This window comes from Oncorhynchus masou, chromosome 13, assembly GCF_036934945.1.
Source record: "Oncorhynchus masou masou isolate Uvic2021 chromosome 13, UVic_Omas_1.1, whole genome shotgun sequence".
Classification (NCBI taxonomy): Eukaryota; Metazoa; Chordata; class Actinopteri; order Salmoniformes; family Salmonidae; genus Oncorhynchus; species Oncorhynchus masou.
The window spans coordinates 87050039-87064374 of NC_088224.1; positions in this window are offsets into that span (position 1 = coordinate 87050039).

The window sequence follows — 14336 nt, forward strand, 5'->3', positions numbered from 1 at the left end:
AGGTAGGTACACACAGAGTATACACACACACACAGGTATACACTCAGGTATACACACGCAGGTATACACACACAGGTATACACACACAGGTACACACACACAAGTACACACACAGGTATACACCCAGGTAGACACACACAGGTATACACACACGGGGACACACACGGGTATACACACAGGTATACACACACATGTATACACACATGGGTACACACACAGGTATACACACAGGTATACACACATAGGTATACACACAGGTATACACACAGGTATACACTCAGGTATACACAGGTACACACACACAGGTATACACCCAGGTATACACACACAGGTATACACACACAGGTACACACACAGGTATACACACACAGGTATACACCCAGGTATACACACACAGGTATACACACCCAGGTATACACCCAGGTATACACACACAGGTATACACACACAGGTACACACACAGGTATACACACACAGGTACACACACAGGTATACACACACAGGTATACACACACAGGTACACACACAGGTATACACACACAGGTACACACACAGGTATACACACACAGGTATACACACACAGGTACACACACAGGTATACACACACAGGTATACACACAAGTACACACACAGGTATACACCCAGGTATACACACACAGGTATACACTCACAGGTACGCACATACACAGGTACACACACACAGGTACGCACACACAGGTACACACACACAGGTACGCACACACAGGTGCGCACACACACAGGTATACACACACAGGTATACACACACAGGTACGCACACACAGGTATGTGCACACAGGTATGCACACACAGGTACGCACACACAGGTATGCACACACAGGTATGCACACACAGGTATGCACACACAAACACATTGATGTCACATAGGATAATAAAGGGCAGCTTTTATTTAGTTCTGCCATCCATCAAATCCTTCCAAGTGCATTGAATATGAAGGAGACATGTGACATTGAAACCAGGGAGGAAATTAGATTCAATCTCATTTCATCATGTTTTGATCAACATCAGAAATCACACACACACACACACACACACACACACACACACACACACACACACACACACACACACACACACACACACACACACGCACACACACACACACACACACACACACACACACACACACACACACACACACACACACACACACACACACACACACACACACACACACACACGCGGCCACCTCCTTGTTCCTTCCTCCACCTTGGTCCCAGAGTGTGTATAATTAGTTGATTAGGTAACTGATATAAAGCTGCTCCTATATTATTAACACTGTGCTGCAGCAAGAGACCCATCAAGTCTCCTGCAGTTTTTCACCCACAAACCCTGGAGTCATGCTGTTCAAACTGACTCAGACACACACTCACACACACACACAAACACACACAGACACGCATACACACACACACAGACAAATACACACACACGCATACACACACACAGACAAATACACACACACATACACACACACGCATACACACACACACACACAGATTCAGACACACACACACACACACAGACACACATATACACACATACCCCTGTGACATTCAGTTCTATTGGTCTCATGTGAGTGGCCAAGCCCAGGTATTTGATCATGATAGTGCAGGTTCATATCCCTCAGTGAACTGATGGCTGTCTCCCTAATCCAACTCCTCTCCACTTATCACATGTAACTAGGAGATGAGGAAGGAAATGATTGTGTTGTGTGTAAATGGGAGGAGACAGTGTTCACTTCAAAAGGTTGACTGTCTGTTACAGTTTTTTTCGATTGCTAAACGACAGTGGGCACAACTGGAGTCACATGTGCAAAACTCTAACTACAGTCTGCACTACCAACAGTCACCTGAGCTAAACAGTTCACATCACCTGCAAAGCTCATTCCAAGCAACACAACTCTTAACACATGGCTCAAAACACGCTCAGTGCAGCCAAACACTATGCACAACCCTCACTGAGATAACACACACTGTCACTCAGAACACACTGAGAGTAAAAACACTAGCATCAAACACCAATACAGAAAATACAAACTTTTCATATTTACAGTTTGAACAATTTCATTGACTTCATACAAAGTAATATTTTCTTCAAAGAAAAGAGTGACATTTCTTTCACATGATTTATTAACATTTTTAGAACATAACAATTTAAGGTAAATGAAAATTAGAGCAGTTTGCTTCAATAGTCTGTAATAATTTACGGAATTACAGTAATGAGAAAAAAAAGTAGAAACTAAAAGTACATACTGTAATTCGAACAAATAATTGAGGGGCTAATCCTGCCTCTCTCTAGCATCAGGCCACAGGTTTTCTTCAACATCACATCTAATGTTTTCTCTTGCCATGCACCTGGGGAAGAACCTTCTGGAGTGCCTTATCCATCCCTGGCAGTCCTCTGGACTCGTGTCTTCACATCCGGCACGCATGGCTTCCAAAAGAGACATTTGGTCATGTGGGTGGTGACCAAACACTTTCCACCTCCAGGCAGAGAAAAACTCCTCTATTGGGTTGAGGAAGGGTGAATATGCAGGCAGGTACAAAACCATAAATCTGTGATGTGCTGCAAACCAATCTGTGACAGCTGCAGTGGTGAAAAGCAACGTTATCGCAAACTATGACAAAAACTTGGGGGTTTCTTACTGGCTCCCTGTTCTGCTGGCACTAGCTGAGCATAGAGCAGTTCTAGGAAAGCTATAAGCCTTTCTGTGTTGTATGGGCCATTGAGTGGTGTGTTGAGAAGCAAACCATCATTGGCCATTGCAGCACACATGGTGATATTTCCCCCTTTGGCCTGGAACCTCCACAGTGGCCCTTTGACCTATAACATTCCTTCCTCTGCGCCGTGTTTTGGCAAGGTTAAATCCAGCTTCATCGATAAATACAATGAATGTGGTATTTCCAGTGCTTCCACCTCCATTACTCTCTGAAAAACAGTAAGTGCACAGTTTTACTGTAGAAATGCTAGTGTTTTTTTTACTGTAAATATTTTGTATAGCTGTGTACGTAACCTCAGACGTCTTACCTGGACATATTGGTATCTTTGTTCTTTTACCCGTTCACTGTTTCTCTCGAACGGTACAGTGTATAACTGTTTCATTGTAACTTGGAGTTTCTTTAGACTCGAGCAATAGTTGTTGTGCTGACAGAATTAACATTTTCAAATGTATCACTATCAGCCAGCACTCTATCTTGAATCTCCCGCAGTTTTATTGCATTGTTGACAACAACCATGTCAACAATAGCATTTTCCTGCGCATCTGAAAATATTTTTCCTCTTCCCCCCTGTTGGGGGCAGCCTTTGGGTCCTGTTGTAAAAATATATTTTACTGTCAAACTTACTGTAATATATATCTGTGTAAATATTCTATAATTGCAATACAAAATAGATTCCTGTAATGTTTTCATTTACTGTAAGGATGTAACTCTCACCTGTTTGTATGATGGAAAATTCGCATTACAGATGCCACTGTGGATCTTTGCAGATTGGGTTGCACCCTCAACCCTGCCTCTCAATGAGAGACCATGGTTCACGACATGGTCTATAAGTGTAGCCCTTATTTCATCTGAAATAACAGCTCTTTGTCTTCTTTGTCTTCCTCCACGCATCCAGCCTCTCCCTGCCACCCTTCTCCCTCCACGAACCCATCTTCCTTGTTCCATTTCCAAAATGAGTCTTTCTGAGCTCTACCTATATATACTGTAATATGTGTGTGTGTTCACTAACAAGTCTAAAACAAGACACCTGCTTAGCCTTTCAGCTGAAATTGCAATCAGCAGTGTTTGAAAGGCACAAGGCTGAAATCTATTCCGTTTTGAATGTGTGGTTCACAGTTTTGACAGCAGTGTGTTAGCATTTGAACAAAGTGCTGTAAATCCACAGTATTGTGCAGGTTGTGGTTAAAGTCATGGGATAAGTGTAGAGTTTTGAAAACTGTGTTCAAGCAATGAAAAACGAACTAGAGTTTGGTCCACATGAACTGCTGCTGTGCAGACTGTACTTAGAGTTTTGCACATGTGACTCCAGTTGTGTCCACTGTCGTTTAGCAATCGAAAAAAAAACTGTAATGGCGATGTCTTCATACCAATCAGCCAGGTTTGGTCTAAGCAGTTTACATGCACTATGAAATAACCTCTTCATTGACTATCAACGTGTCAGTTCAGCACCAATAATGGCAAGCAAAATACAGTAAATGGTAGCTTTCATCTGATTTAGCTCAACATCACATCAACACAACATATTATCATGTTATATTTTGCAAAGGAGTACTCTTTTCAAAGTCAAGGTGCAAATCATATTAGATTAACTGCAAATTTCAATCTACAAATGATGGCAAAGCGACACAACACAAAGATAATCACTCCATTTGAATACTTCAGATGAAAACTTCAGAGGAATTTGAGCCCCCCAGTCTTGCCAGATGGAATGGAACATTTTCTTCTGTGTGACCCAGGAGGGAACTGAAACAGCTACGTGTACATCCTGCTCTTGGGAAATCACCAGGGTAACATCGCTGATGTAAATCCTCTATTTTTCCATTAGAGTGTGTGTATGTTGACGGGGCAGTTTGTTCTTGTGTGTGTGTGTGTGTGTTTGTGCTTGTGAGTGTGTGTGTGTGTATTTGTTTGTACGTGTGTGGGAGAGGAGTAAAGCCTGTGTTTATCACAGCTCATTACCACGACAACGAAGAAGCCAAATCCTCTTATGCCAACGTGCAGCATGTAGATTTACCCAAACACTCCTGGGAGATGACAGGCTACTACACACACACACACACACACACACACACACACACACACACACACACACACACACACACACACACACACACACACACAAACACACACACACACACACACACACACACACACAAACACAAACACATACACACACATCCACACAAACACACACACATACACACACACACAAACACATACACACACATCCACACACCCACACACAGTGAACGTAGGTTTATCCCAACACTGGGAGGAGAGAATAGCTCATTATCCTAACAGTGAATTGGGCTGCTGGTTGTTTTAGTTCAGGCATGGCCTATGTATCCCTTAGGGCTTTGCTCTGCTTCTTCTAGCGCTTTCTATTTATCTTAGTGAAGCCTGGTGTCAAGACTCTGTACTGATGGTGGATGGTGGCTGTATGTTGTTGTATCCATTTTGCAGCAGAAAATCAGACACAAGATCCACACGGTAAGATGCTAACTCTCCACTCACTTAAGAGATTTGACAACCTCCCCCCAAAAAAAAATATATAAATGTTTAAACACCCATGTTTTTATTGTTTCAATGTTTACACGATAAGGCTATGTGTATGACTGTTAGGGGGCAATGCAGTTCAATCCTGGCTACCTCCCAGACAACGCTCATCTTACTGCTGTCCCCCACCCACTCAACAACCATGGTAGTTTAGGCTATTTTAGGTTCTCTGCTGTGTGCCTCTCCTCCATGTTCTCACCACTTCTCATTAATGTGATGTATGACAGTGTGTTCATAGTCGTCTAACAATCTGCTGTTAATGCCGCTTATGTAGCCCGCACTTTCAATCGTTGTACAATTCCTCCATACGTGCCGTCACGGTTCTACCACATGGGCCTTGAAGCCGATATCCTTTACGATTGAAAATGGCTGCTGAACAACAGCAATCATTTCTGTAATCAGCACTGTGATTTTCTTACTCTGTCCCTTATTGCACTTCTTTTGTGTGTTGTGTGAAGAGCCTGTCTAATGTCTGTTGTTAGGGGCCTGCGCTGCTGCCAGCAACGGGTCTCACAGTGAATCCCTTTCAGATGGTTAAAGCATTCCACCTGTACTGTCACTGCAGCTCAATTCCACCTGTACTGTCACTGCAGCTCAATTCCACCTGTACTGTCACTGCAGCTCAATTCCACCTGTACAGTCACTGCAGCTCAATTCCACCTGTACTGTCACTGCAGCTCAATTCCACCTGTACTGTCACTGCAGCTCAATTCCACCTGTACTGTCACTGTAGCTCAATTCCACCTGTACTGTCACTGTAGCTCAATTCCACCTGTACTGTCACTGCAGCTCAATTCCACCTGTACTGTCACTGCAGCTCAACTCCACCTGTACTGTCACTGCAGCTCAATTCCAATTGCATTTCCGTATTTCACAACCTTCTCATTAAACTTGTTAAAGTATTTCCGTACAGGGCTTCGCTGCTGTCTCTTCCCTGTCTCACTCTCTGCCATTTTCCCAACTGCTAACGACGATGACGTTCGGAGCGCTTTATATCCGGGACAAATCATTTGAAAGATGAACAATTAGGTTAGAATACATTCTTCTTTATTAATGAAGAACACAAAGAACACTTAAAAAAAACACACAAAAAAACAATGTGACCTCTATATGAACAATGTGCTAACGTGCAACATAACATAGACAATAACCCACGAAATACCCAAAGAAGATGACTGCCTAAATATGGTTCCCTATCAGAGACAACGATAAACACCTGCCTCTAGGCAATCTAGGCAACCATAGACCAACATAAACACCTAGATGAAAACAACCCCATGAATCTACAAAAAACCCTAGACAGTGCAAATACCCTAGAATAAGACAAAAACACACATATCACCCATGTCACACCCTGACCTAACCAAAATAATAAAGAAAACAAAGAATACTAAGGTCAGGGCGTGACAATTTATGATGTCGATTGGGATTTGTTAGTGGTAGTTTTGTGATAACTGTTCTGTGATTTAAAAAAATGTAAAAGATTTAAACACAAAAAAAACTTTGTTTTTCAGTTAGGAATGTATTTCTAAACGTTAATGACCCAAACATCGTTGCTGTAAACATTTACACCCCTAACTCTCATATACACAGGGTGGCAGCTAAGGTGTGACAGCTATGATTAGGGGGAGAGGCCTTTTTTGTCATCGCTCCCAGGGTGTCCCTAGTTCACATGTTATTAACACACACACAGGCGCACACACACAACTCTCACACACACAAGCATGCAGACCTGTTTCATGGTACCTCCACCTAAAAAAATGAAAAACATCTTTAATCAGGGACTACATCTAGCCCAAAGGCTCCTGGGCATTCTGGGTAACCAATCACTGATGGGCTGCATCTCATTCAAGTGTTATCGGATCAATGCAGATGAAGGAGAGGTGATGAAAAGAGGCAGCCGATATAGATTATAAAGATGCATGGTTTGGCAGATAGAGACCGACTGTGTGTGTGTGTGTGTGTGTGCGCGTGTTTATTATTTATTTATTTCACCTTTATTTAACCAGGTAGGCTAGTTGAGAACAAGTTCTCATTTACAACTGCGACCTGGCCAAGATAAAGCAAAACATTGTGACACAACAACAACACAGAGTTACACATGGAATAAACAAGCGTACCGTCAATAACAAAATTTAAAAAAGAAATATATACATACACAGTGTGTGCAGTGTCTATATACAGTGTGTGCAGTGTCTATATACAGTGTGTGCAGTGTCTATATACAGTGTGTGCAGTGTCTATACACAGTGTGTGCAGTGTCTATATACAGTGTGTGCAAATGCCGTGAGGAGGTAAATAGGCCATAGTAGCAAAGTAATTACAGTTTAGCAAATTAACACTGGAGTGATAAATAGCGGATGATGATGTGTAAGTAGAAATACTGGTGTGCAAAAGAGCAGAAAAGCAAATAAAACAATATGGGGATGAGGTAGGTAGATTGTGTGGGCTATTTACAGATGGGCTATGTACAGCTCCAGCGATCGGTTAGCTGCTCAGATAGCTGATGTTTAAAGTTAGTGAGGGAAATATGAGTCTCCAGCTTCAGCGATAATTTGCAATTCGTTCCAGTCATTGGCAGCAGAGAACTGGAAGGAAAGGCGGCCAAAAGAGGTGTTGGCTTTGGGGTTGACCAGTGAGATATACCTGCTGGAGCGCGTGCTACGGGTGGGTGTTGTTATGGTGACCAGTGAGTTGAGATAAGGCAGATCTTTACCTAGCAAAGACTTATGGATGACCTGGAGCCAGTGGGTTTGACGACGAATATGTAGCGAGGGCCAGCCGACTAGCGCATAGAGCAGTGGTGGGTGGCATAATTGGCTTTGGTGACAAAATGGATGGCACTGTGATAGACTGCATTCAGTTTTCTGACTAGAGTATTGGAAGCTATTTTGTAAATGACATCACCGAAGTCGAGGGTTGTTAGTGTCGTGTCTTTGGCATCATTAAACTGAAGACTTGTTTTATCAAATAAATTCTCTGTAATTATTATTACGTGATTAAACTAAATCAGGTAAATGTAATTAACTAGAAAGTTGAGGCACCAAGGAAAATATTCAAATTACAAAGTTATAATTTTCCTAAAATAACTTTCAGATATGAATATCTAATCAATTCTAATGAATGAATCATTCTTTACCCCACGTTAGTCTCATTCCAAACGTGGTAAAATTGTTGGTTATCTGCACAAAGCCAATCTTCACTATGAATCATTCATACATCAATTGTCTCAATCATTTATATATTAACTAACTAAATAATCACAGAAATGCATAAACAAACAACAAAGTAGATATGGTTACAAGGAAATGATAGAGGATTTAGCACTAGTGGGCTGAACCGGCATGGAGGCTTGGTAGAAAAATGGACTGGGAAAGGCAAAAGACACTACACGGTTGATAATTACAACAATTGAAATGCTACTCCTTCGCACATGAATGCTCACTCATTCGGGAATAATTGCAATCAATATAAATATTTACGCTCAGAGTGTCGTGATCTCTGTTGGAATCGTCCTTCTTTCTGTGGGGGTTATTTACCCTCACTAGGGTACGTGGGACACTGGCCAACATCCAGTGAAATTGCAGAGCTCCACATTTAAAAACAGTAATATTCATTATAAAAAATCATAAAACATACAGGTATTATATATTGGTTTAAAGATGAACTTCTTGTTAATCCAACCACAATGTCAGATGTCAAAAAGACTCTACGGCAAAACCATAACATGCAATTTTCTGAGAACATCACCCAGCAGACAAATCATTACAAACAGTAACCAGCCAAGTAGAGGAGTTACACAAGTCAGAAATAGTTTTCAAATGAATCACTTACCTTTCTTTGATGATTTTCATATGGTTGCACTCACAAGTCTCCCATTTACTCAATAAATGTTTGTTTTGTTTGATAAAGTCCATGTTTATATCCAAAAACCTCAGTTTTGTTTGCGCGTTTTGTTCAGTAATCCACAGGCTCAAACGCAGTCACAACTGGCAGACGAAATAGTATCCGAAATAGTATCCATAAAGTTCGTAGAAACATGTTCAACGATGCTTATAATCAATCCTCAGGTTGTTTTTGTCATAAAAATCAATAATATTTCAACCAGACAATAACGTCGTCAAAATATAAGGTAAACAGGAAAGGCGCGCTCTCGGTCGCTGTAACGGTTCTCGTCTGGTGAAGGAGAAGCAGACCAAAATGCAGCGTGGTATTTTTGAGACATGTTTAATGACGAAGAAAAACGAACAATACAAAAACAACAAACGGAACGTGAAAAACTATACAGCCTATCTGGTGACAACAAACACAGAGACAGGAACAATCACCCACGAAATACTCAAAGAATATGGCTGCCTAAATATGGTTCCCAATCAGAGACGACGATAAACACCTGCCTCTGATTGAGAACCACTCCAGACAGCCATAGACTTTGCTAGATAACCCCACTAAGCCACACACCCAACACCCCACAAAACCCCAAGACGAAACACACCACAATAAACCCATGTCACACCCTGGCCTGACCAAATAAATGAAGACAAACACAATATATTACGACCAGGGCGTGACAGAACCCCCCTCCCCTAAGGTGTGGACTCCCAGACGCACATCAAAACAATAGGGGAGGGTCCGGGTGGGCGTCTGTCCATGGTGGCGGCTCCGGCGCGGGACGTTGACCCCACTCTATTAATGTCTTAATCCCTCCTCCTCGCGTCCTATGATAGTCCACCCTCGCCGCCGAACATGGCCTAGTAGTCCTCACCCACAACCCCACTGAACTGAGGGGAAGCTCGGGACTGAGGGGCAGCTCGGGACTGAGGGGCAGCTCGGGACTGAGGCAGCTCGGGACTGAGGAGTAGCTCGGGACTGAGGGATAGCTCGGGACTGAGGGGAAGCTCGGGACTGAGGGGAAGATCTGCACTGAGAGGAAGCTCAGCACTGAGAGGATGCCCAGCACTGAGAGGAAGCTCAGCACTGACAGGAAGCTCAGGCAGGTAGTTGGATCTGGCAGATTCTGGCTGGCTGGCGGTTCTGGCAGATCCTGGCTGACTGGCAGATCTGGAAGAGTCTGGCTGACTGGCAGATCTGGAAGAGTCTGGCTGACTGGCGGATCTGGAAGAGTCTGGCTGACTGGCAGATCTGGAAGAGTCTGGCTGACTGGCGGATCCTGGCAGACTGACGGATCTGGCTGCTCCATGCTGACTGGCGGCTCTGGCTGCTCCATGTAGACTGACAGCTCTGGCGGCTTCTTGCAGACTGGCAGCTCTGGCAGCTCACTGCAGACTGGCAGCTCCTTGCAGACTGGCAGCTCCATGCAAACTGGCAGCTCCTTGCAGACTGGCAGCTCCTTGCAGACTGACAGCTCAGGCTGCTCCATACAGACTGGCAGCTCTGGCTGCTCCATGCAGACTGGCAGCTCTGGCTGCTCCATGCAGACTGACAGCTCTGGCTGCTCCATGCAGACTGTTATCTCTGGCTGCTCCATGCAGACTGACAGCTCTGGCTGCTCCATGCAGCAGACTGACAGCTCTGGCTGCTCCATGCAGACTGGCAGCTCTGGCTGCGCTAAACAGGCAGGAGACTCCGGCAGCGCTGTAGAGGCGGAAGGCTCTGGCAGCGCTAAACAGGCAGGAGACTCCAGCAGCGCAGGAGAGGAGGAAGGCTCTGGCTGCGCTGAACAGGCAGGAGACTCCGGCAGCGCAGGAGAGTAGAAAGGCTCGGGCAGAGCTGAACAGGCGGGAGACTCCGGCAGCGCAGGAGAGGAGGAAGGCTCCAGCAGCGCTGGAGAGGCGAGGCGCACTGTAGGCCTGATGCGTGGTGCTGGAATTGGTGGTACTGGGCCGAGGACACGCACAGGAAGCCTGGTGCGGGGAGCTGCCACCGGAGGGCTGGTGTGTGGAGGTGGCACAGGATGGGCTAGACCGTGAAAGCGTACTGGAGATCTTGAGAGCAGTGCTGGCACAGGACATGCAAGGCTAGGGAGGTGCACAGGAGGCCTGGTGCGTGAGGCTGGCACCAACTAACACGCACCTCAGGACGAGTATGGAGCGCTGACCCAGGTGCCATCAAATCCCCGACACGCTCCGTCAGGCGAATTCCATGCAAAAAGCACCAACACAGCACTCCCTCATTTCTCTCTCCTCCAATTTCCCCAATAACTCCTTCACAGTCTCTGCTTCGCTCACCTCCAACACCGACTCTGGTTCTGGTCTCCTCCTTGGCTCCTCACGATAAACAGGGAGAGTTGGCTCAGGTCTGACTCCTGACTCTGCCACACTCTCCCTGAGACGCCCCCCCCAAGAAATTTTTGGGGCTGACTCTCGGGCTTCCTTCCGCGTCGCCGTGCTGCCTCCTCATACCTGCACCTCTCCGCTTTCGTCGCCTCCAGTCCTTCTTTGGGGCGGCGATATTCTCCAGGCTGAGCCCATGGTCCTTCTCCGAACAATTCGTCCTCCCATGTCCATTCCTCTCTTTGTTGCTCTTGCTGTTGCTGTTGCCTGTTACCACGCCACTTGGTCCCGTTGTGGTGGGTGATTCTGTAATGGTTCTCGTCTGGTGAAGGAGAAGCAGACCAAAATGCAGCGTGGTATTTTTGAGACATGTTTAATGACGAAGAAAAAGGAACAATACAAAAACAACAAACGGAACGTGAAAAACTATACAGCCTCACTGGTGACAACAAACACAGAGACAGGAACAATCACCCACGAAATACTCAAAGAATATGGCTGCCTAAATATGGTTCCCAATCAGAGACAACGATAAACACCTGCCTCTGATTGAGAACCACTCCAGACAGCCATAGACTTTGCTAGATAACCCCACTATGGACTCTTCTCAGGTTTTCGCCAGCCAACTCAGTTCTGTTATACTCAAGACATTATTTTAATTAAATGTTTTGGAAACTTTAGAGAGTTTTCTATCCAAATCTACCAATTATATGCATATCCTAGCTTCTGGACCTGAGTAGCAGGCAGTTTATTTTGGGCACACTTTTCATCCGGAAGTGAGAATAGTGTCCCCTACCCTAGTGAACTTAACACATTGTCCAAAGAAGGGCCAGATGTATACAGAATGTTATCGTCTGAGTAGAGGCGGATCAGGGATTCACCAACAGCAAGCGCGACATCGTTGAAATATACAGAGAAAAGAGTCGGCCCGAGAATTGAATCCTGTGGTACACCCATAGAGACAGCCAATGGTCCGGACAACAGGCCCTCCGATTTGACACACTGAACTCTGAGAAGTAGTTCGTGAACAAGGTGAGGCAGTCATTTGAGAAACCAAGGCTGTTTATTCTGCTGATAAGAATATGGTGATTGACAGAGTTGAAAGCCTTGGCAAGGTCGATGAAGATGGCTGCACAGTACTGTCTTTTATTGATGGCGGTTATGATGACGTTTAGGACCTTGAGCGTGGCTGAGGTGCACCTGTTCTCCAGCTCAGAAACCGCATTGCACAGCGGAGATGGTACGGTAGGATTTGAAATGCTCAGTGATCTGTTTATTAACTTGGCTTTCGAAGACTTTAGAAAGGCAGGACAGGATGGACATCGGTCTATAAAACTGTGGGTCTAGATTGTCACCCCTTTGGAAGAGGGGGATGACCACGGCAGCTTTACAATCTTAAGGGATCTCGGACAAACTCGGGTTGAACAGACTGGTAATAGGTGTTGCAACAATGGCGGCGGATAATTTTAGGAATAGAGGGTCCAGATTGTCAGCACTGTAGAAACTATTACACTCGACGGAACGACTTGATTAGTGTAGTGTCAACATCGCAGCCACTACCAGCTAGCCTACTCCAGCAGTACTGTATCATTTCAATCATTTTAGTCAATAAGATTCTTGCTACGTAAGCTTAACTTTCTGTACATTCGAGACGTGTAGTCCACTTGTCATTCCAATCTCCTTTGCATTAGCGTAGCCTCTTCTGTAGCCTGTCAACTATGTGTCTATCTATCCCTGTTCTCTCCTCTCTGCACAGACCATACAAACGCTCCACACCGCGTGGCCGCGGCCACCCTAATCTGGTGGTCCCAGCGCGCACGACCCACGTGGAGTTCCAGGTCTCCGGTAGCCTCTGGAACTGCCGATCTGCGGCCAACAAGGCAGAGTTCATCTCAGCCTATGCCTCCCTCCAGTCCCTCGACTTCTTGGCACTGACGGAAACATGGATCACCACAGATAACACTGCTACTCCTACAGCTCTCTCTTCGTCCGCCCACGTGTTCTCGCACACCCCGAGAGCTTCTGGTCAGCGGGGTGGTGGCACCGGGATCCTCATCTCTCCCAAGTGGTCATTCTCTCTCTCTCCCTTACCCATCTGTCTATCGCCTCCTTTGAATTCCATGCTGTCACAGTTACCAGCCCTTTCAAGCTTAACATCCTTATCATTTATCGCCCTCCAGGTTCCTCGGAGAGTTCATCAATGAGCTTGATGCCTTGATAAGCTCCTTTCCTGAGGACGGCTCACCTCTCACAGTCCTGGGCGACTTTAACCTCCCCACGTCTACCTTTGACTCATTCCTCTCTGCCTCCTTCTTTCCACTCCTCTCCTCTTTGACCTCACCCTCTCACCTTCCCCCTACTCACAAGGCAGGCAATACGCCGACCTCATCTTTACTAGATGCTGTTCTTCCACTAACCTCATTGCAACTCCCCTCCAAGTCTCCGACCACTACCTTGTATCCTTTTCCCTCTCGCTCTCATCCAACACTTCCCACACTGCACCTACTCGGATGGTATCGCGCCGTCCCAACCTTCGCTCTCTCTCCCCCGCTACTCTCTCCTCTTCCATCCTATCATCTCTTCCCTCTGCTCATACCTTCTCCAACCTATCTCCTGATTCTGCCTCCTCAACCCTCCTCTCTTCCCTTTCTGCATCCTTTGACTCTCTATGTCCCCTATCCTCCAGGCCGGCTCGGTCCTCCCATCCCGCTCCGTGGCTCGATGACTCATTGCGAGCTCACAGAACAGAGCTCCGGGCAGCCGAGCGGAAATGGAGGAAAACTCG